General features: G+C 38.9%; 1 protein-coding gene across 3 annotated transcripts in view; it reads right to left on the minus strand.

The window, feature by feature from the left end:
* The window catches only part of TSPAN14 (tetraspanin 14), a 92470-nt gene that overhangs the window by 45450 nt on the left and 22609 nt on the right, over positions 1-24411 (minus strand). For 2 of the 3 annotated variants that reach the window (XM_031956364.1, XM_031956363.1), the window contains exon 2: positions 9086-9162. The exons of the other annotated variant lie outside the window; for it this stretch is intronic. The gene's annotated coding sequence lies outside the window, so the exon portion shown is untranslated. The remainder of the gene's footprint in view (positions 1-9085; positions 9163-24411) is intronic. 3 annotated transcript variants of the gene reach the window in all.

A 24411-nucleotide genomic window follows, 5' to 3' on the forward strand; every position in this document is an offset into this window, starting at 1 on the left:
GATTAAAGAGCTGCTCATACCCATAAAGCACTATATATAACACAAGCCATCATTACATAAAATAATAAAGATAGCGCCACTTCCACAAAGTCCTATTTTGATGCCTCATCTCAGCAAGGAGGTGACCCTGAGCTCTCAAAAAGGCAAGCTCTGACAAGCACTAACAATCTGACTCTAGGCCCATTTAAAGACTCCAGGTTTTCGATCTGAGGGCTAAAAATGCAATACAATAGAAAGGATGGCCCTGGATTCAGAACTAAATCTGAATCCCAACTCTGATATCAATTACAGTGTATGATCATGGGCAAGTAATTTTCACCTCTCTAGACATCAGTTCTTCATCCATAGAATAAGGGGTTTGAATTATAGGGCCTCAGAGATCCCTTCCAAAGCTATGAGCCTAAGGTCTAAGAAGCTCATCTTCAAGCTGGCTAATGTCAGCCACAGAAACTTTCAATGACTATTTCCTGAGTCAGAAGGAAGCCACAATCTGGATCAGCAGGAGAGGTATCTGCGTAGCATCCTCAAGGTCCAGAAATAGCAGCAGGAAGGGGAAGAAAGGTCGGCAAACTTCCTTCCATTCTCAAAATAAAATTATACCAAAATAGCCTCAAAGCAATAAGAGTGAACCTTTAATGAAACCACAGAGTCCCAAAAAACCAACAACAAAAAATACACAAACAAACAAAAACTGGGTGTTTTGTTATACTGTGTAACAAAGGAGTCTTGTGGCCAAAGATGTGGTCAATCACAAGCGAAAGGTAACATCTGTCAGTATAATGATCAACCAAATATAGAGTAACACAGATCCCCAAATGAGCCCAGAAGGGCTACTTTTCTGGCCTATTTATTTAATACCAGTCCCTCCAATTAAAATTCAAGGACATATCCCAAGAGGGACTAGTCAGCTCTATGGAAAATGCCCTTTATGAGAGAAAGTGGGGGGAAAGTGCTCTGTGAGATAGGAAGCTTATTTTTATTTGCCTGCAAGACCTGCCCTACCCTGCACTCAACTGTCCCTCATCTTGTAAAATAGTTTATATCTGTGGTGAGGAGAAGAGAAAGAAGGTCACCTTTCAGTCACCAATGTTTTATATGGGTACTGATCTAGCCCTGAAAACTAATCATTGCGTAGCCTGCACATTTCTGAAAAAGGCAAGCCAGCAAATGCATGAAGGTTAATGAATTTAAGTGGTTGCTACTGTGACATCAATTTAATACAAATCACAATAAAAGTACTCTTTCAAAAGTCCTTTTGCAGACAGTAAGTAAAAAATATGTTCCCAGCATCCCTTTCATCTCAAGTCCACAATGGAACTACCCCAAAAGACAGCTTTCTAATATTATCTCACTGTTGCAATGATTGCACTAGGGCAATCAGGCTGGAGGAATTTATTTTTTTAATTTAAAAAAATTAACCTGGAATTTTTACAAAGTGCCAGAGAATTTAAAACCTAACCACTCCCTCACTCCCTCTAACTTAGTCCCAAGGGTCAGTTAAGTGTGGGAAAAATGTAACAAAATCCACAAGAGATTTTCAAACGCCCCACAGAGAGATCAAGATACAACTGAAAGAGAATGAATATACTAAACTTAGTCATGGGGTCTGAGTTGAAATTCTCACTCAAAGCTTGCTCCTGGTATGATTTTAGGCAAGTCCCATTCCACTCCTTTTGTCCTGGGTTTCCTCAAAATATGGGGATTGGACTAGATGGGCTTAGAGATACCTATCAATCACTGATCTGTGCATAATCCTGTGGTGCTTGGCAATGCATTGTTGCCTACAAACTTGGCTAGAATTGCTGAATGAATGGGCTGCCCCTTCCAAAAAAAATTGGTTTTACAAAGCTGATTGACCAGAGTATTGAGGAGTTTGCAACCCATGGTCATAAAGACAGGATATGTCAGCAACAGATCTCCCTGACTCAAACTGGCCTTCTGGTACTATCAGTTCTTTGTTCTTTCCAGTCTGGCTTCCACACATTTCTCTGCTTTTAGAGGTTAAGACTCTATCTAGTTCCTCACTTAATATAAAATCAAAACCAATGGTGTCAAAGGTCTGGCTATTTTACAGACAGTGAGCTTGGCCAGAAATCTACACTCAAAACAGAAAAGGAGAAATGAAACCTGGAGGGAACCCTTAAGAGACTTGAGTTAAATGTATCATTCGTCAAATATATCAATGGGATCTCAAATGTCATCCTGCTTAAAACCCAAATCTACAATTTAGTATGTATTCATACTTTGCTAATAATTGCAAGTCCCCTAATACTTTTAATAAAGTTTTCTGAAGATAACCACTTGTTGTTCAATTATTTTTCAGTGACATCCTACTCTCCATGACCTCATTTGGGGTTTTCTTGGCTAAGATACTGAAGTGGTTTGCCATTTCCTTCTCCAACTCATTTTACAGAGGAGGAAACTGAGGCAAACAGGATTAAGTGACAAGTCCAAGGTCACACAGCTAGCACCTAAGACCAGGCCTGAATTCGGAAGATGAGTCTTCCTGACTCCAGATCCTGCACCTACTGCCCAACACTGACCATACCAAGTAAGAATGGTAGCTGACACTTATATGGCAAGCTTTTATATCCTATACATTATCTTATTATTCCCATTTTACAGATTTGGTGACTTGCCCATTATTGGTCAGTCAATTAGTAAGGGCTGATGGCAACATTCAAACCCAGAACTCTCTGAATTTCAAATGCAATACTTTCCTCTACACTGTGCTACTGCCCACCCTAACACCAAAGTATAGTCACTGAGCCACCTACTATTTGAAATGCCTTGCGAAGTAATTGAGGTGCACCCACTACTGACTACCTATATGTTTATCACCTTAGTAGATACCATGGAAATTCTAAGAGCTTTAGAACTAGGAGGGCCCATGATCATATATCCTAGCCTTCTACCCAATACAGGGATTTCTTCCTCTAAGCTCTAGTATGAAATAGTTCACTATCTCACAAAGCGCTATACCCAAAATGGAATAGGGTACAAATTGTTACTAACAATAGCAAGCTACATTGACAAAGTATTTAAGTTTCCAAAACACTTTTCTTACATTATTATCTCATGGATATGACCAAGAATTTTGCACTGCCTTTCCCTTTGGCTGTGAGTCAACCAGTGGTGCCAGACATGAACATCGATACCGTCAAACACCTAAAGGCTCACTAAGGTCCCTGTTCTCTTCCTATTTTACCTAACAGGTTTAACTGGTTCCTGTTTGGTGGAGGATGATTTATCATTCTCTCAGTCACCTTAGCCAGAAACTCTTTGAATCATCTTTGACTACTCTCTTCCCCTTATCCATTAAATCAACACGTTACTAAGTCAAATAAGTTCTTTCTTCAGAGAAAGAATCCTTCTTTTCCACTCCACTGATAACATAATAATCTGGGCCACAATCAATTTGCACCTAAATTATTTCAGTCGTGACTTTAGGTTTCCCTTTTTCCAATCTAGTCTGCCAGATCATTACTTTAAGGTGGCACGGTGAAGTCTAGGATTTAGAGTCAAATATTGTCTGAGAAAATTAGGAGCCGTGTGACGTCAAGCAACTGCCTTATATTCTATCAGCCTCAGTTTTTTTCCTGAGCTATTAAAGAAGGATCATAATAGCCCCTATGCTACAGGATGGTTGTGAGGATCATTAAGATGATATATGTGAAGGCAAGTTGATACATAAATGTTAGCTTTTATTGTTTGTTTCTATGACTCCTCTGAAACCCTCGATGATTCCCTACTTTCTATTCTCTCTCATTTTGGAGACAGGCCCCTAGCCCAATCTGGCCTCAGTCTCCCCTCAACTTCACCTCCATGCACTCAAGTACCTTCTCTTCCCCTTCTGTCCCTGGATTTTCATCTCCATCTTATGTGCTATCTTAGAACGCAAGCTTCATGAAAGCCAGGACTTTCTCTTTTGCTTGACTTTGTATCCCCACAGCTTATCAGCAAGAATACCTGATACATAATAAGGGCTTAATAAATGCTTCTTGCTTGCCATTCCTTCCACAGTCAATGGCTGCCCAGTAGTAAGGTACCACCAGCATTCCCATGGTGGCCAGGAGTAAGTCTGCCTCTGAGCTGGGAGACGGAGAATGCAGGCAGACCCCACACACACACCCCCGCCCTTCTCAGTTCAGTCCTCCCATGGACTCATTTTCTACCAGAAGTCTGAGTCACAGATGCCATCTCACTCCTTCCATTTGCCCATCTGCTAAGAAGAGAGATCCACTCTCTTTTCCTGCTTTGGAATATGGGAGATCTATCCAGATTTTTTTTTTTAAGTGTAAGGAATTCAATCAAAACAAAGGCTGAAATGACTCCCAACCTTTTCTGCCAGCTTAATGTCAACTCAGTTCTTCTAGGCAGAGGTCTATGAGTGTCAAGGAGGTGTGTCCACTTGAGGGGAAATGGAGGGGCTGGTTGCTGCTGCCTACAAATGAAGTAGCTGCACACAATGCAAGCATGCTCCTGCCCCTCAGATTCCAGGAGACAATTCCAAAAATGGGAAGGGTTCAATCAAAGTAGAGAGTATAGCTATCTCTCTATTGCCAAATCAAGAGCATCCTGGATCACTAACCTTTGAAGTACTGTCTCCACAGATGTGCAAAATATCACCTGTTCAGACCCTGAAAGCCAGTTTGGAGAGGAGGGAGAGAAGAAAAGGAGGAAGGAGGGAGGGAGGGAAGGAAGGAAGGAAGGAAGGAAGGAAGGAAGGAAGGAAGGAAGGAAGGAAGGAAGGAAGGAAGGAAGGAGGGAGGGAAGGGAGGAAGGAAGGGAGGGAGACAGAAGACAAATTACAATTCTCATCTAGCTTTCAACCTAGATGTAATGGGGTCGGAGGAGAGACAAACAGGGAATTTGGGGAAAAAGAAAGATCTATACTGGGGGAAGTATAAGAAAAGGAACTATTACTGTAGTTTATCACTTTTCTATAGAAGCTTCAGAGAATCTCTTCCATTCACCTCTAGGCAGGGGTGAAAAGAACACAAAGAAAGAATGGATCAGAGAAAATCATAGCCCCCATTTGCCCTGACTTAGTATCTTCCCCCTTGTATGCTTCCTTAGGCTCTCACCTAGACAACAGGATATATGTTTATCCAGGTTTTAATCAGATTAAAATGGAACAAATGGGCCCTTGAAAGAGAAAAATAATCATACAAAAAAGGAAATTTACTGCATTAAGAGTAGGCTGGGAGGGAGGCAAGAGTAGGAACATTACAAGTTGGAATATATGTTTTGGAATCTCGGATCTTTCCCAGATTAGCTGGTCCAGCCACCTCATCCTCCTCTACTAGTTGCCTTACTGAGTCAGCCCCACCCTTCCCCATCCCTTTTTGAATAAAACTAAAAATTAAGGAGTGGTCTGTGTTTTTGATTTTATCAGCTAGGTCTTTGGGGAGGGGAAATGGGAGGAGGAGACTGAAGGAACTTTGGATGAACATGATTCCAGACAGAATTTTTTTTGCCTGATGCAGGAAAAAAAGAATAATAGGATAATAAGCAACCTGGCAGCAAGATCTCCCACAATAAAATACTGTCTTTCTTTCCCCTTTTTTGAAATTAGCTGCCTGGATGAAGTTCACAAAGTTTGTTAGCTATTAAAGAACAGACAAGCTGTTTCTTTAAAACACAGATATACTTTAAAATCTTCAGGAGTAGATGAGAATGTTTACTCCTCGAGGGTGAGGACTATTTAAGCCTTGTCTTTCTATCCCCTATCTACTGGCATGAAGTCAGTGCTTAATAAATGTTTGTTGAATTGATAAAAATAAATAAATAAATAAATAAATAAAAATAAAAAGCTCCTCACCCTATAGCTCTCAAAAGCAATTTCCAAGAAAAAAAGAAAATTATGGCTGATAATCCATTCCTGTCTGCCCAGATTGAACAGTCCTCAGAATTAAGAAACTATCTGCTTTTAAAACCACAGCATTTTACCTGGAAAACTCTCTCTTCCAATCCATGGCATTTGTTGTCCTCTCACAACTAATGCCAAGGTTTCTGAGTCCTGAAATTCTTCAATTCTACACAATTCCATGGCCAAGCTTCCCCCCTCCTACCCACCTCCACCCCCCCCAACACACACACACACACACACACACACACACACTCACACACACACACTCACACACACACAGACTCCTCCAATCACTGTGGATGATTCACCAGGAAATCTCTTCCAATTCAGGAGTAAGGCAATTCCAAGGCAGTCCCAGTGAGTCATGGCCCAGTAAAATTATCAACTGCTTCTGGGTTTTTGTTTTATTAGTAATCCCTGGAATTAGGATGGGCAGGGCAGCCCACTACAGGCTTCATTCAATTCCAGACAAACTTTCCAAAAGTCAAATGAATAAATGACCTCTCTTCTATCATAATGGAATAGTTTCCAAGGCCAAGTCAGAACACAGATAGCATCTCTTCAGGAAGAAATAGAGAACTGGATCTAGAGTCAGAAGTGGGATCCAAGAGTCACCTAGCCACTGATTAAAACCTACAGTCACTTCAGTTAGTTTCCTTAGTTTGAAGAGTTGGACCAAGGGGTCTCCAAGGTCCCTCCTACCAGATTTAAATTTTTATGAATTTGTTTGACAAATTTGGTGCTTCTAGAAAAAATGTATTTCTACAAACAGAATCATCTGAATGTTAAATCTAATTTTTATATGCCCAATTTTGTCACAGTGGGGCATACAAGATATCCCATAAATCTTAGCACAGTTTTAAGCCATCAAGGCTTAAAAGTACTATTTTTTTAAATTAACTTTTAAAAGTTTTTTAAAACTGAAAACTACACTAAGACTTTTGGGACACCCTGTATATAAAAGAGAAAAGCATTATCAAAGAATTTGTTTGGAAAATTTAGAACCTTATTGCTAAAAGAGATTTTGTAAACCATTTAACCTCAACCTCCTAATCCAAGTTGGAAAATGTTCCAGACACCTAGACTTCCTGAATATTTCTACTTATGGGGAATTACCCACTCCCTTAATGAAGCATCTAAATTCTTTCTTGTATTGAGTCACCAAGTAGATTCAGGATAGAGTTGCATAATTATACATGTAGGTCTAGGAAAAGGACTTTAAGAAGATCAAAATCCAATTCTCCTCATTTTGCAGTTAAGGCACTGAGGCACAAAGAGGTCACATTTCTTACCTAGAGTCACAAGGGGAAAAACAGGATTTGAATTCAGGTTTTCTTAACTCCAAATCCAAAGCACTTTTTACTATGCTACTCTGCCTCAAATCTCCCTCCAAATATTTTACCTATATTTTGGTACTGACACTAAGCAAATCCCACTGCCACATGAGGGCTCTTTAGGGATTTGAAGACAATTTTAGTACTGTTTTTTAGAACCAAAAATTTATACCAAAATAAGGTCAAAATGGATACATGATTTAGACATAAAGGGAGATATCATAAGCAAATTAGGGGAGCATGGAATGGTTTACCTGTCAGATTTATAGATAAGGGAAGAGTTTATAGATAAGAGTTCATGATCAAGTAAGACAGAGTGAGCATTATGGGATGGAAAAAGGCTAATTCTGATTACATTAAATTTAAAAGAATTTTGCACAAACAAAACCAATGAAGCCAAGACTGAAAGGAAAGTCAAAATGCAGAGAAAGAGAGGAGAAAGGGGTAATCTTAACATTAAATTTCTCTAAGGCCTTGTTTTTCAAACCAATTGAGGTATGGGTACGAAAAGTTTTTAAAAAATATTGTAAGTCCCTGTTACTTAGAGAAATGCAAATTAAAACAACTTCGATACAGCCCCTCACATTTGATTGGCTAATATGACAAAAAAAAAAAAAATGACAAATGATGGGGGGTATGTGGGAAAATAGGGACATTGAAAGTGGAGTTGTGAACTTATAAATGATGAATGCTTTCAAAAAATCTGGGAAGACTTACATGAACTGAGGCAAAATGAAGAGAACAGAACCCGAAGAACATTATACACAACACTAATACCATACAATGGATCAACTGTGAATGCCTTATCTATTTTCTGCATCTAAGACAATTCTGAAGGACTTATGATCCTCTCCATCTACAGAGAAATAACTGATGGCATCTGAATGCGAATCAAAGCATACTTCAAAAAAAAAAAATTCTTTTACTTTATTTTTCTTGGTCTTTTCTTGGTGTTTTCTTTCTCAATATTAATATAGAAATATTCTATATGACAATACATATAAATAGAAATTTAATACATAAATATATAATAAATAAATAAATATTAAATTGGTTGCCTCCTCAAAGAGGGAGGGAGAGAATTTAGAATTCAACATTAAAAAAAAAAAAAGAATGTTAACTATTAATTACACATAATTGGAAAAAGATTTTTTAAATTTCCATTCAACCATCTCCAATCATTAAACGAAAACTATTAAGGCCCCTGTTGAGTGATCACTGTGCTAGATTGATGGAGAAAATACAAAGTTTAAATAAAATAGAGTCCATCCTGGTTCTCAGGAAGATTATGGCATAATAATTCAATTAAAGACACCAACAGAGGTAACTAATTACACACATACGAATAAATCCTTCTCCTATAATTTGGCAATATTTCTTAGCAAGACATCACCTATGAACTGGGCAGTAACATCATTCCTTTAGAAGGGAAGTTCTCCCCTGTCATTAAGTCAATCAATATAAACATTTATTAAGCACCTATTATGTGCTGGGTACCATGCTAAGTACTGGGGATTATCAAAGAAGGCAGAAGGTAGTCCCTGTTCTCAAGAAGCTCCTATCTAATGGGAGAGGGACTACATGCAAACAATTACTTATAAACAATATATACACAGAATAAAAATGGAGATAATCAATAGAGGGAAGGCACTAAAAGTATTAAAAGGGATTAGGAAAAACTTCCACTAGAAGGTAGGATTTTAACTGGATCTTGAAGGAAGCCAGGGAAATCAAGAGGAAGAGATAAGGAAAGAGAAAATTCCAAGCATGGGGAATGTCTGAAGCTGGGACATGAGTAACAAACAGCAGGACCAGCATCCCTGCAGCTAGCTATAAGAAGACCCTACCTAGCATTTGATTTCAAACATGTAAGGTTTACCTCTTTTTGCTTTGTAGGACCTGGCAGTCTATTCACAATTCCACACTTCTGTAGTCACTTGGAAGTCAAAGATCCTCCTAGAAAGACAAATTGAGTAATCCAATCATATATAGTGGTTGGGATTTTTAAGGTAAATTCTTTCATTAGCACTCAAGTTTTTCTCAATTTCTGCCCCCCCATCAGTCACACGGAGGAATGGTATTTTCCCAGAGATAATATGCACTAGGCAGAAATGTTTAACATGTCTGGCCTACTTTTCTTGTCTCAAAAAAATCTGGCCTTCTTAATCAAAGATATCAACATCTAAAAATGACCTGTCTAGGATCACAGAGTGTCAACTCACGTGCCTTCAAGTCCAGTAAGTGTCCTATTCCCTATGCCATGACTTTATCAAACTAGAAGCAACTAGTACAATCAAATCCCAGAAAACCTGAGATCAAACATAATACTTCCTCAAAATGTATCACTTCCATGTCTACTCTTCAAAGGTAAAAATAAAAACTCTGAATGAGAAAGTCAGAACTAGATTCTAATCCAATCCATTCAATCAGTATTTAGTATATACCTACAGGTTCAAAGAGCTATACCAAGAATTGAATATGCAAAAACAAAATAAAGAAAAAAAGCAACAACAACCAATCTTTGTCCTCAAACACTTTACAATCTATAATATATAATCTTGCTGTAACTTACAAATCATTTACCTTTTGAAGCCTTTAATTTTCTCATCTGAAAAATGAGACAAATGAACTACTTACTTGGTCCTGTAAAGCAGTCCTACCAGCTAAAAAATTCTTGGATACAATTATAAATTAGAGTATCCCTAAACAATAAAGAACTCAGTAACACTCGGTTCTCAACAATCCATCCAAATAAGCAATGATAAAAACTGAATTAACAAGAATAATGAGAAAATATGACCTTATATCATGATGAGGAATGAATGGAACTCAGGAGAAAGTCTGGGACTAGATATACAGATCTCAGCATAAAGATTAAAGTTAAAAATCATGTGTCTCCTCCAGTTCTAAATCTGTTATTCAGAGATCCAATAGGATATGTCATCTAACTCCAGTGCATCTCCTAAGACCTCCCCTGATCTCCCATACTCAAATCACTTCTTCTAAGACTTAACCAAAAATGAATCGAAATCCAACTAATTAGCTTATCTTGGCAACATCACCACCAATTCAATGGGCAAGTAATTTTCGTCTTGCCTCTCAGCAAACTGAGCCTGAAGAGAGTTAGGGGGGAAGAAAGGCTCAAAAAAGAAATAGTTAATAAAGTATATTTCACTAGTATAAGAAGTCACAGAGTTAGTAAAGTAATTCACTAGTATAAGAAGTTACAGAAATAGATTTTTTAAATATTAAAAATTCTAGTCTAATATCATCACTTTTCAGATGAGGCAACTGTGGCCCAGAGAACTGAAGTGACCTATTTAATACCACACTACTAAATAGCAGAAGAATCAGGACATTTCTTGACATCCAGTATAGGTTTCTTATTATCATGCTACATAAATGCTAATGGAAGACTGGGATTTTTTTAATACCTATTTTCTTTGGGCAGAAATATAACGGAAACTAAGAAAAAGCTGCCAAAAAGAGTCCTCAGAAACCTGTTTGACCAGAACCCAATCTACCATCATAGAACTGTTCAGAATGCCCTAGTTTCTAATGACATGCTGATTTTTAGTTTAATAAGAACACCAATGTAGGAAGGGTGACTGGTGTACACTCGATACCTAGCCCAATTACAACAGATGGTATTCCAGCAGAAACAGCTACCAAGAATTATATCTTATCTTAAAGCATATCTTATCTGGCTAAATTCCAAGTAATTCAAATGGCATAAATCTAGGTATGGCTATTCATCAGGTGCATGACTATATGGTCCCATGGGGCATTTCAAGACCTAGTCTCCACAGGTATCATCCCCAAAGACTAACAAATGCCCATGAGAAAACAGACTTGTTATTCTCCAAATATAGACAAGTCACTGTGAGAAGCTATTTTGCCTGACTATGCATATTTATATACAAAGATTTTGTTTTCAAACTGGGGGTGTGTAGGAAAGAAGAACTCGAATAGAGAAAGAAAAATGGGAGAGGGAAGGAGAAAAGGAAGAGAAAATAGAGCAGAGAGAGACAAGATGAAAGGATGAGGGAGAGAAGAGGATCAGGAAAGGGAAGGCGACAAAAAATCACAAACAAGTTACATGTTGAATAAGAAGAGATTTATCATCTATATCAAGATTTACAATTTCACATATATATCAATCTTTTTTCTATTCTACTATGTATATGGAAATGCCCATTTTATGTGATGCTTTTATGTTCAGAATATTAAAAATTAACTTAAAAAAATAGTGGAAGGTTTCCGGTGATATGACAGTCTCTGCTGTCTAAGAACATTAGGGGGGGGGGGGGGGGGGGGAAGGACTAGTTTACAATATACAGTTGAAAGGAAAAAAAAAAAATCCATGAACAGATTTTCAAAGTTCTTGCCTAATTAAGACAGTGGGCCACAGATTGTCATAAGAACATAATGTAATTTTCACAGCATGCTTTTTAAACAGGCCAGATTCCTTTATATTCTACTTAAGAATCTGCCAGAATCAATCTGCAATGTGTGATGATTAAATGCTTATTATGCAAGTAGCCTAGTGCAGCAGCTGTATATTTATTTCTGGGGATAATAGTTTAAGTAGCTGTCCTTGCTCTCAAGGAGCTTTCTTTCTAGCTAGAAAGACACTCAAGAAAATTTAACTAATATACATGACTTTTAGGAACAAGGAACAAATTCCTGAACAGGCCAGATGGCATGCCAGTATCCTCAGAATGAGAAAGAAAAGAAAGAAAGAAAGAACCCAGAAGAAGGAAGAAAGTGAGAAAGAAAGAACCCAGAAAGAGAGAAAGAAAAGAAAGAAAGAAAGAACCCAGAGAGAAAGAGTGAGAAAGAAAGAACCCAGAAAGAGAGAGAAAGAGTGAGAAAGAAAGAACCCAGAAAGAGAGAGAGAGAAAGAGTGAGAAAGAAAGAACCCAGAAAGAGAGAGAGAGAAAGAGTGAGAAAGAAAGAACCCAGAAAGAGAGAGAGAGAAAGGAAGGAAGGAAGGAAGGAAGGAAGGAAGGAAGGAAGGAAGGAAGGAAGGAAGGAAAGAAAGAAAGAAAGGAAGAAAGGAAGAAAGGAAGAAAGAAAGCTAGAGATGGCAGATTGATAGCAAAATGTTGAGAAAAGAAGCAGCACAGAAGAGCAAGAAGACATTCTTGTTCTAAGCAGTGGTGCCAAATAAAAGCAGAAAGAAGATCCCTGCAGGTACCATAGTGACTTAGAAAAATCACAAATCAACATTATCTATACCATAATGTATTTTTATTTATTTTGTTAAACATGTCCCAATTATATTTTTAATGTGGTCCAGTCCACTCCCAGTTATCTGACAACTGTTCTGGAGATAATTAAGTGCTCCAAGAATTCAAATTCTTTAAGCAGTCATTCCTGCCTAGTGAAGCTAGATATCCTAGCTTCTATCCTATTCCCTATCCTAGGGATGTTATCAAGAGCAAATGAGATCCTAAGTGCTTACTGCAGTGCCTGACACATAGTAGGCATTTAATTTAATATATGCTTGTTCCCTTCCTGTCTACTCCAGGTCTTTGAGTTTTTGCATCTTAGCATCATGAGCCACTTCGACAATGGAGTGAAGCCTATGAACCCCTTGTCAAAATGTTTCCAAATGCATAAGAGGAAATACACAAAGCTACAAACGAAATCAATTATAATGAAATACAGTTATCGAAATGTTAAAATAGAAGAACAAATTCATGGACTTCAGGTTCAGAACCTCTGGCCTAGTGCTTGACAACTTTTGATACTAAGATTTTTCATGATAAGATTTTTTTATTATAAATCTATTAGACCTTTATACCTATAACTATCTAACAGAGTTGATTTAGAGTTAATTCAATATGCTTTCTACCTTTTACTCTCAAGATATAGATTGGAACAAAATGGGGATAATTTCCCATGAGTCTGCTACAATGTTTTTAATCCAATGAAATCATGTATGTACCAAGTCTTTGCAAACTGTAAAGCCTTATGCATCAGTTATTGTTATTACAACTAGAATTATTATTACAGGGACTGTTAATTTTACACAATAGCAGTTTTTTGTTTTTTGTTTTTTTTTAAGTTTCAACTCTTTTTCTTAAAGGCAGCTCAAGCTCAGCAATGAAACAAATCCTTGTCTGATAAGTCTTTCCTTCCCATCTCTGGACAGGGACCTCTATGAACACACACTCTTGAAAAGAATTATCTAACATGTGCTGTATTTTGGCCTATTTTTAAATGACACACGAAAAGGCCTGTAGCAATTGCCTCTAAGAGTTAGGGTGCCTTTAAGAAGTAGCAGCTATCAAAAGCTTAAATTGTCAAGAAGGAAAAAAAAATAAAATAAAGAAAAATCAAACACATTTACCATATCAGGGGACAAAGGAGGAAAAAAATGTCAAGACCCAGGGGAAAATCAAAGCCAGTTGACAAAAACTCTAAACTGTTAAACACTCCAGATTCTAAAAGTAAGTCAAAAGGCTAAAAAGGACCTATCCTTTACATAAGGAGATGTCCCAGAAATGAACAAATAAGGAAAGAAATGAGGGGATCAAATTAATCCTTTTTTTACTACTGCAAAAATACATATAAGTTATAATTTTAAGAGAGGCATAGCATGGTGATAAGAGCTACTCTTGGAGTTAACAGATCTTGGATTCAAGGTCTGCCTCTCAAATGTACCAGGTTTGTAACCTAGGATAAGTAACCTCATTTCTCATTCAATGCCCAGGACAGCTTCAAATCCACCTAGGAATAAAAAAGGGCAACTTCACTCACCTACAAATTTCTTCTACCAAGGAAATCAGTTTGGTCCAGTTTGCATTTCTAATGCTCAGTAACTTGATTTGCAAGAACAGCTACTTAAGCAGCACCAAATGAATAGTTTCAAATGAAGCCCGAAAATTAAAAGGCTATATACTTTTTGTCCTTCTCCTTCCAACACATATTCCCATTATCTCCTTCTGAAAATCATCAGGGAAGACCCTGATTATTATTAAGGTAGATCAACTCGGCAATCCCTGTCAGGAAAAATGGGACACAGTGGGTGAGTGCTAAGTCTCCTGCAGAGTAGTAACCCACAGGTTAGTTCAAAAGAGAATAAAGTTATAAAAACCTTTGTTAGAAAAAAAGGGGGGGGAAGAAAGGGGAGGAACAGTAAATTCAAAGCAAGATTTGAGTTCCAGGGAAAAGACTTGTTTTGTCCTATTTATCAACATGTAATCAAACCAATTCAATTCAATTCTAGATCTCCTAGAAAGAGGACAAAAGCAAAATGATTGCCAATATTTAAATATGTTTCTTTCTAATTTTCTTAAGTTTACAAATGAGAAAAACAACTCTAGTTTAGCACTGGAAAAAATAAAAAAACTCATGTTTTCTCCCCTCCTCACCTTAACGGCCCCCCCCAACAACACACACACACACACACACACACACACACACACACACACACACCCCAACTTTAACTTAACAAAGTGTCAGTCAAAGGCTTTAGTAGAACAATGAAGAGAAAGGCATAGTAAGGATATAAGAAAGACATGAGTTCAAAACCTTCTTAATTAGTAACCCTAGCAAATCACTTAACATACACTCAGCTTCAATTTTCTTATCAGTAGAGGATAGCAATAGCAACTATTTAAAGGAATGTAAGAAAAAAATTATATAATTGCTTTGCAAAACTTAAATCACTATATTATTTCAGATAACAAAATAAAATAAAGCAAGATTCAAATAAATAAATCCATCTGGCCTGTCCAAAAAGCATCATGGTCTCCAATTCTTAACATTTTCAAATTAATTCTTGTCTTGGAAGACTTAAGAACTGTGTGTCATCACCAGAGATAAATGTGAATTATCCAAAAGGTGAGTGGTCAATTGGGCCTAGCTATTAATAATAGCTGCAAAGGAGGCTCTGAAAAAATGAAAATATTCAAATGAATCTAAAATCCTGTCCATTTGGAAATTCCATCCAATGACACTTTACATCATCTATCCATTCACCTAAAATGCTATATAGAAATATATATACACTGTAATAATATTGTAGCCCAAACAGATTCAGCTATGATGGGTCTTACATTGGCTCCTCATCTAATAAAATTCCAGCAAGACTAATAATCTTGAGTTATCTCATTTCTTTTTTCCTCAAAAAGCTTGAAAAGAGTCAAGTGAATTGCTAAGACTTTTTGTTGATTCTATGCTGTGATGAAGTCAACTTCTTACCATAATTTTGGTGTGGGAGTCTGCCACCTAAAAAAGTGACATATAGAACGTTTTAAAGTGCGTTCAAATTAACTCTGCCTTGGGATACTTAAGAATTTTCTAATTTCCCCAGGGAGAAGTACAGATTATCCCAAAGACAAAATGATTGGCCAACTGGGAGCCGCTAGATAAGAGCAACAAAGGAGACTCTGAAAAGTAATACAAATATTCAAGTGGATCTGAAATCCTATCCATCTGGAAATTCCCTCCACAGATGCAGAATGTTACCTATCTACACTAAATCTATCCATTAAACTTTTTGTCTAAGTCCTTCCTTCTTTTAGTTCCCCCCAAAAGTTTCAATGAATAGGCTTCTGGCCTTCCTCCCATTCTCACACCAGTGAGGCAGTACAGCAGGACACTCTAAGCTAATCACCTCTCTTCCCTCCCTCTCACCATGTGACCAGGCTATTTTCTCTTTCCATCATACATGCTTCTCTGAAGCCCCTTCTTCAAAGTTCCTCATTGGTTCCATGGTTTTTAACTCCTTCTTCAAAGTTCCTCATTGGTTCTACGGCACAGCCTGTCCAGAAACTATCATAGTCTCCAATTCTTGTACTTTTTAAAGCAAATTCAAATTAACTTTCTTGGGATACTTAAGAATTGTATGGCATCACCAGAAATAATTCCAAAAGTGAATGGCCAACTAGGCCCAACTATTAATAACAGCTGCAAAGGGGACTGAAAAATACAGTGCAAATATTCAAGTGGATCTAAAATCCTGTTCATTTGGAAATTCCATCCAATGACACTGAATGTCATCCATTCATTTACAGCTACCATGAAGCACTGCCCTCTGGGCAATAACAGTTTAGTCTCAATGCCATACAATAACACCATAGGAATGTAAATCTGAACCTATAAAAATAAAAAGTAAAACCAGAACACAGATATACGGCCATGATGGCAAATGTCACCATACAGCAACTCCAAACAAGGGCTTTGGACATGGGTAGCTGCAAATTCTAGTGTTTATCAGAACAAAGAAGATGGCTTCATTGAAGTGGAAGGGGGATAAGATTCATCCCTGCCAGCCATGCAAAAAGGAAGAAAATTAGAGTTTCACTGAAGATTAGTTGAAACTCATCTCATTTCTAGGTGATGTGACATCTGAACAATAACCAACCTTCCATAGGACAACTTTATCCTGCTTATGCAGACAAAAGGGAAGAAAGAAGGCAGAAACCATGGAGAATGGACACTACAGACTGTGAGAACTACGTCCACAGTAGAAAACAGATTAAACACTCAACTTTCTGTGTAACTCCCACTCGCCAATCCCATGCAATGAAATAGGCCAAAACAAAAAGGAATGTCACTGACAGTTGAGTGCAAACAAGCAGGAATACTGATGGAACTTGAAGCCAGGAAGACCTACTTCAGACACTTGGAAACTGTGTGATTTGGGGCAAATTATTTACTTCCCTGTGCCTCAATTTCCTCATCTATAAAATGGGAATAATAATAGCACACATATCACAGGGTTGTTGTGACCAAAGATGCTAAGTAATTTTCTTTGCAAACTTTACACTATATAAATGCTAGTCAATATTTCTGATTTTGTCTCTGAATCCCTGGTCTCCCAGCATAGAACTTTGCATATAATAGGTGTTTTAAAAATGCTTGCTGGATTGGATTAGTTAATGTTATTTTTAAACCTAAAAAGGATAGAAATAGTTTTATTACAGTCATTTTTTTCAGTCATGCCCAACTCTTCATGACCCCATTTGGGCAAAGATTATGGTTTACCATTTCCTTCTCCAGATCATTTTACAGATGAAAAAACTGAGGTAAACTGTTGAGAACCATGCCTAAGTGTGAAGGGGCCTGTAGGTGCTCCAAAAGCCCCACACCTGTGAATCATAACACTTGAAGGAATAACAAATCTGAGATGTTGGTCGTGAATGGGGAATGAAATAAATTGGACGCAGGAGGGAAGAGGAGAGAGGTCAGAGAATGCAACTGTCCCTCATTTTCCTTGTATGGTTATCATCCTCTCACGTGAAGGAATCTGTTCTACTGGTCAGAATTAGATCCCCAGCAGCCACTAGCAGGTGGCTCCCATAAGAGTAAACACAAGTTAAGTGACTTGCCCAGAATCACACAGCTAGTAAAGAAACTGAGGCAAGCACAAGTTAATTGACTTGCGCAGGATCACACAGCTAATAAATCTGAAACCAGATTTGAACTAAGAGGAAGACAAAAAAAATTTTTGTAAGCAAAAACAAAATAAACCCACCTTCTGCAACTCCAAGCAAACAAATTTTTCATCTTAATCCCCTATCAGAACACCTTAACATGATCCAAATTTCCTTCTGCCTAGACAGAACCCCAAGAGTCATCATTATAAAAATGGGAGGGGAAAAAATGAGATTAAAAAGTAAAATTCCCCAGGAGAAGGAACTTTCAGACAAAGAGAGAACTCAGTTCCTCTAGCAATCAGAAGCTCAAGCCTGGAGGGGGTGAAGGGGAGGGGGAAGAGGGAGAAGGGCTGAAGGAGGAGGTTTTGTTGAGATTCTAGCACATTCAGGGCTAGCATTCCTTTGCAATCAGCCAGAAGATTTATGTCACAAGAGCTTCATTCAAGCTACGCCCCAGAGAAGGCCTTTATTGTGTTGGGGTGCAAGACCACAAGAGATCTGGTAACAAAGAGAAATGGCTCTCTCCCCATGCCACAGGCCCGGCCAGCCCGGCCTGAACAACTGCTGTCGTGGTTCTGCCTGCCAGCCGAGCCCTTTCTAGTAGAGAAGGGGACTTGAGTGGCTTTTAAATGGGGGACACAGCCCGCTGGGCGCCCGGGCACAAAGCAAGGATGGATGGCTAGAGAAAGAGAGCCACCAAGGGCACGCTTTTGGCCCCAGGCCAGGGGCTGCAGCTGAGCCCTGCAGCAATGGCTGGGTACTCCATTGCCAAGATGCCAGCTGCTGTGTGCCAGCTCATTCAAAAGAAAAGCCTCAGTCCCAAAGGGAAGGAGAAGATGGGGGCAGAAGGGGGAAGGTTTCATAGACTGATTTCCTTGAGGAGGTGAGGTGGGGATGTTCACACTGGGGAAAGGGGCCCAACAAAAAGCAAGCTGAAGAAGGCAGATGGCAGGCAGGTGGTGGTGTTTCTCATCTCCCCTCCTCCCCCTGCCCAGCTGGTAAACAGGGTCATGAGAAAGTTTTGTCATCTGTCTCCACAGAGGTATTTGGTTCCCTGGTGAGGAGATGGGGGTGGAGAGGGGGCAGCACAAGGGAGGGGTGCTGAACCAAGCTTGGCACCCTCGGGAGAAGGAGCCCCCCAACACAAGCGGTGCAACGAACAGAAAAAGCAATCCCACAACATACAGATTTCATTGACTGAGGCTTCTTTGGCTGCTGGGCCTAAGGATCACAAAGGCATCTAGTTTAAGAATCATTTTAATTCCATTTGGTGGGAAAATAAAATACAGTGACTGAATTTTTAATATTAGCTTTGTTTTCTTTTGTTCGAAATTAATTTTAAACATCCAGAACAAAAAGGGATAAAACAAAAGAATTAAGACAAGGACAAAAAAGGGACCATTTTGGTTTTGGTTAAATTTAAGATGCTTTTTAAAAAGATGCACACTGTACCTAGCAAATTCAGTTTCATATGCAATCCACTCGTACTTTGTATACTGAAATGTCTCTTTTTGATGAAGATTCTGGGAATATTTTTTTTTAAGAAAAAAGAAATGTAACCTTAAAAGTTTATGATAAAAGGATTAATTAGCTGAACTAAGAAGGTAAAAGGAGGCCTAAGGAAAATCCCACAGTTCTTAAAACCAGACTTAATTTTTTTAAATGGTCACAAAGGCCTAAGAGTACTACAGCTCTCAAAAGCCCCAATCCACAAGAATAACTCCCACCGGGGCCAGGGCCTTCCTCCATCCACTCAAGCAGCCAATCTCAGGTCAAATCCCTAGATGGTAAGCATAACAATAAAAAAAAAAAAAATCTCTGCATAACAAAAATTCCCAAGTCCCTGCCCCAGATTCCCCAGAGGACTTTGCATTCAGTAAAATTCCAGGACAACCAGAGGCTCTAAAACTGCAGGCCTCAACAGGTGGTTCTTGGGAGAGTAGGTTGGTTCTTAAATGACCTGGTAAGCTAATGCAGCAAGGGTGGTAAACAAGGGAATCAAGTCTGCAGTTTTCAAGTCCATTCGGCACAGAACAGGTTAAATAGGTTAATAAGTACTTCCTGAATCAAACAACTGCAATCCTATTTTCTCTGACCAATGAGATTCATCCATAAGAATAATAGATTACCTATCCACACAAGAAGAGCAAAATACCATAAAAGCTTGAAGGCCTGCTTTGCAGTTAGTTAAATTGCAAACTCCTAACCCTAAATAAAGGGATTTTGGATCCAGAGCTGTGGTTTCTTACATGTGGGGAACCCCCCACCCCCATTCCTAGTGTGACAAGATCCTTTCACAGATAGCAGATATATCAGCAGCTGCATGTAACTGATAGTCTTACTGATGATTTGTCTGGGGCAAGGCAGCTTAAGTAAACCCTATCCACAATCCCCCATGTTATCTGTATCCCAGTCAGCAATGTGACCCCAGGGCCTTCCAGATTCTTAAAGCCGTCCTTAATCCAGAAATCAGAAATACAGACTCAAGAGAAGATATTTTGACTCATTTTATAGACTCAGATGAAACTGAGACTCAGAACATGTCCAAGTTGACAGAGCTGGTGATATAATATTTTGTGATCCCCTCATTTTAGGGGAGAGGGGTTTGTTCCAGCAATAAATCAGTGATTCTAGATCTTCTGGCTTTGGAATCTGCGTCAAAAAATTCCCACACCAATATGTCTGATTCTGACCATTCCTCAGTCAGAAAGTTTCTGGGTTTCAAGCCTGCAAATTCTTTTTGAGATACCTTGCGACACTGGTCTGTGACCCAAACTTTTGGAGTCACCTTTCCCAACCTCAACACTAGGACTGAAATCAAAGGTGATGGACTCCACATCCCCTGCCCTTTGTCCCATCCTATCATTCTAACGCCAGGCTACATCTCATACAAATGCTTCACATCATCTCATGTTATCCTCAAAACCACCCCATCAAGTATGCAATTCAAGCATTACCATCCCCAGTTTTTACAGATGAGACCATTAGGCTCAGAGATTACTTGATTTTCTCAAAGTAATACTGGTGCCTGAGGAAATCCAAGATCCAAAAAAAACTGCAGAGAAAATGGCGGGGGTCTTTCCCTCAACTTCACTTAGAAAATCCATCTGGTCCAACTGCCTCCATTTTATATATATAGCTAGACAGTCAGGAAATACAAAATAGAATCAGTCCACAGTCCTATTTCTTTCAAATAAATCTGCCTTTATAAATCCTGATGTATAAGAATAACACAACCTATGGATCAATCAGATCAATAAGGACATATTAGGTACCTATGATATCCTGGGGGGGAGGGAAAGAAGGAGTGAAATCAAGACAGTTCCTTTCTTATGCCACAGTTCTGTTTCCATAATTATCCTGACCCAATCCTGACTCAGTTTCCCTGCTTCTCAAAGCTCAGTCCTGCAAAACCTCCCCTCCCTCTTTATCAGAATATTTGATAAGGATAAAAGATCTTATGTTTAGAACAGTGGTCCTCAAAGTGTAGTCCAAAGAATTGTTGGGGTCTCTGAAACCCTTTCAGAGGGTCTACAAATTCAAAATTATTTTTATTTCTAATATAGTAAATAGCTATAAATATAACCCATGTGAACAAAAACTCTTTGAACAGATCCTCGACAGTTTTTTTTTAACAACATGAAGATACTGAGAACAAAGGTTTGAGAACCACTGTTTTAGAATATCAGAATGCCTCTTCCCATTCCAAGCTTCCAGAATGTCAGATACCATCTTAATAAGATGCCTCTCCCCATCTCCAGGGGTTCCTCCCCCCATGCCTCCCCTAACCCTGTCAGAAGGGGATTCTTAAGAGTTCTGTTCCTGCTCTCAGCTCCCTGACATCACGGGCTCTTCAATCTACCCCTTGAGTCTGAGCCATATGTATATAGGTCATTGAAAACTCTCATTGTTTGGTGTATTCTTGGAGACAATAGTCTCATCCAGCCCTGGGACCAAACCATGGATCCATTTGGTCCCAGTAAATCTCTCCCATTTAATTAATTATTAAATATTCTCTAATCTCTATCCGGCCTCAGTTTCTCCAGTATTACACAAAGAGCTGCAATTTCCTTATAAGTTTGCAACTCGCTTCCTAGGGATGAGACCTCCCCCTTTACTCTACTCCAAGATGCCTCAGAACCCCAGATTATAGGTTTAACTCAAACTAACTCACTCTAAGAGCCTAAACAGCTTTGGAAATGAAAACTCTACCACATACATACTGATCACTAATTCTGAAGAATATCACAACTGGCCAACTGCATCTGAATGCTGAATGGAGCCATTTCACGTTCTGGGATGCCCCTGATTTGTCATCCTCACCATTATACAAGAGCCACAGGCTTCAGGTACTGGAAGACCATTTCAGTTCCATCAAGCATACAGTTATTTCTTCCACAAAGGTCACTATCTTTGACCTGTTGTAAGGATCTCAAGGCTGTCTGTTACTCACATACTAGCCCAATGTCTTCCCACCCTTTCATTACCACTAAAAAGAAGCATTCAATAAATGTTTACTGCGCATTTATGGGCCAAACTCATTGTTTGATTCATCACAGCATGGAAATAAGCCTGGGTTCTCAAAGACCAATAATATAGCAGCTATAATAATAGCTAGCATTTATATAGCATTTTAAGGTTTGCAAAACACTTTACATGGGGCATCTCATAAATTCTGTCTTCATCCTCATGTTACAAATAACAAACTGATTCTGAGAGATTACCCAGGGTCACATAGTTTTAACTCATAAGTCTAAAAGTCTATTGACTACACTTAGTAATGGAAAGGGGAAAATTTAACACATTCTCATGGGATTAAGACTCAAAAGTGCCTGACCTCTTGGATCCTGAGTTTTCTTCTCTAAAAAACTAGCACTACTCACTTATGGAACTGTTGTGAGAAAAGTACTTTACAAATCTAAATCCTCTATAAACTTAGAAAGGCTTCAAGGGGTAGTCCAGAAACCAATTTCTCACCTTTTGTCTAAGGACTGTGTGGGATGGATGCTAGATCCCCTTCCCCAAATTAACTAATCGGAGACATCTTCAAGTACAAAGAGAAAGCATTTATTTATTCCCTGCAGGGAGAGGCCCAGACACCCAGGAGACATCTCAGCTCCCAACATGTGCTTGATCTTACAAGTCCAAACCAGTAAAGCTGGTTAAATAGCACAAGACCCAAATTTTTTCATTGGATGGACTAAAAAGGAAGGAAACTTTAATGACCAATGGTCACCAAAGTTGTCCGCTTCCTATGGGACACGAAGCTAACCTAGGATCTGACCTTTTAGAGGCCTTGAGATCATATTACTTCCTGTAACCTGCAAACCTCTGGGAATAGGGATTATGTGACTTAGTCCTAAAGTCTGGTCTACTCCATCTCATAGACTTTTTGAGAAAACTTCACCCAGTCTCACTCAGAACCAACATAATTAAATGCAGAGAGAGCTTTAAAAGCACCAGGCTGCTCCATAAGGTGATGAATTTTTCAATAACTGAGGAAATGAGAAAGGGTCAATTTACCCACAAAAAAAAAAAAAAATGTATGCATGACACCCATACTGACAGTGGGAGACCCAAGTGAGAGTAAAATAAGCCAAGGTTTCACCCTCATGGAGCTTACACTCTTGCCATACAGCCTCTCAAACATGGAGGCGGCTACAGTGAGCAGAACAAACCTAAGCATTCTGCTCACCAGTGAAGAGGGGAGCAATTAATTTCCCATTTCTAGCTGACTCCCCCAAATCCCCAGCCCACACTCCCGGTCATCCCCTTCCGGACTTCACAGCCGCAAGCAGGAAGCAGCACATTTCCACCTATGTGGGATGTTCAGAGGAAAGGGGCAGGCCCACCCATTTCATCCTTTCTGCAGCCAGCCCCTGCTTGGAGAGGCAGAGCCAAATGGCCTTCATTTTGTTTCCTGCTTCTGCTCTGAAAGGAAGCTGCTTATTTAGAACTAGCAATCCCATCTATTATTTAGTCACTGCCTTTCAAACGGGCTTTTTAAATCATGAACAAATAATCAAGCATTCATACCTAAGAAAAAGGACGTAGCCTTCTAAAGGGGTCGGAAATGGAGTGTGGGAGCTGGCAGAGGAAGCTGCAGAGGGTTAGCAATGGTGGTGGGTACGGAGTAAGGCTCTGCAGAGCAAGAATTTGGGACTCAGAAAGACCAAAATTCAAATCCTGCTACCCTTATTCTCTCTCTTTTGTTTTGCTGAGGCAATTGGGGTTAAATGACTTGCCCAGGGTCACACAGCTAGCACGTTTTAAGTGTTTGAGGCCACATTTGAACTCAAGTCCTCCTAATTTGAGGGCTGGTGCTCTATCCACTGTGCCACTAGCTGCTCCCCCCCACCCCCCAAGATTCTCAATTATAAGGTTTGCAAAACACTTTCCATTTGGTTGCAATTTCCCCATCTGTAAAATAAATAAGGATAATTTAATTCAACAAGCATTTATTTTAGGCACAGGGGATATGGAGAGAAAAAATAAAATGGGTCAAGGGAAAATCAATAATGTGCAAACAGGTAAGATACGTGTATACTTAAAGGAAATAACACCTGCCTCAGGGGTTTATTGTGATCTTCAAACAAAGACATACTGAAAGACATAGCAGACATATTACACACATATATAACCACACACACACAATTCTACAAACCTTGAAACTTCATTATGAAAGCAAGTGATGATGATGATGGGGAGACTGTTTTTCAGATATAGAATGGACAGAATCTCATAACTGAGATTCTGTGAACAGTCCCTTCTGAATGACTTTATACAGGTTTAGGAAAGTCAGTCAGTCAAA

This window comes from Sarcophilus harrisii, chromosome 2 (genome assembly GCF_902635505.1).
Source record: "Sarcophilus harrisii chromosome 2, mSarHar1.11, whole genome shotgun sequence".
Classification (NCBI taxonomy): Eukaryota; Metazoa; Chordata; class Mammalia; order Dasyuromorphia; family Dasyuridae; genus Sarcophilus; species Sarcophilus harrisii.